The sequence below is a fragment of the Penaeus monodon genome, chromosome 27 (assembly GCF_015228065.2).
Source record: "Penaeus monodon isolate SGIC_2016 chromosome 27, NSTDA_Pmon_1, whole genome shotgun sequence".
NCBI classification, from domain to species: Eukaryota; Metazoa; Arthropoda; class Malacostraca; order Decapoda; family Penaeidae; genus Penaeus; species Penaeus monodon.
In genome coordinates, this window is record NC_051412.1 from 3128489 (window position 1) to 3128785 (window position 297).

Below are 297 nucleotides of genomic sequence, written 5' to 3' on the forward strand. Positions count from 1 at the left end.
TGTGAGTATTGCTGAGTCTGCGCAGACGAGTCGGTCATTGCGATGCCGCCCGCGCCAGAGCGTGGGCGTGAGCGTATGTCTGGTGCGTCATCAATGTGTGTACGTGCGTTTTTTTTTTTAAGGAACCGGAAGTCGACGAGAAAGGAGTTGCGCGTCGGCTTGAATTCGCGCCGAGGCTGGATGCCGGTCGCCGTGCTCAGCGCCGGTCGGGGTCGCGGCGCTCTTGTTGCCGTGGTGCCTAATGTTATTTTATTTTAATGTTGGTGGTGGCGGTGTTTTTTTATGTTATTTTTTGTT

The 297-nt window shown here is 53.9% G+C and overlaps 1 protein-coding gene across 1 annotated transcript in view; it reads left to right on the forward strand.

Moving 5' to 3' along the window:
• The window catches only part of LOC119590546 (zyxin-like), a gene marked incomplete in the record, with an annotated part of 87602 nt that overhangs the window by 68348 nt on the left and 18957 nt on the right, over window positions 1–297 (forward strand).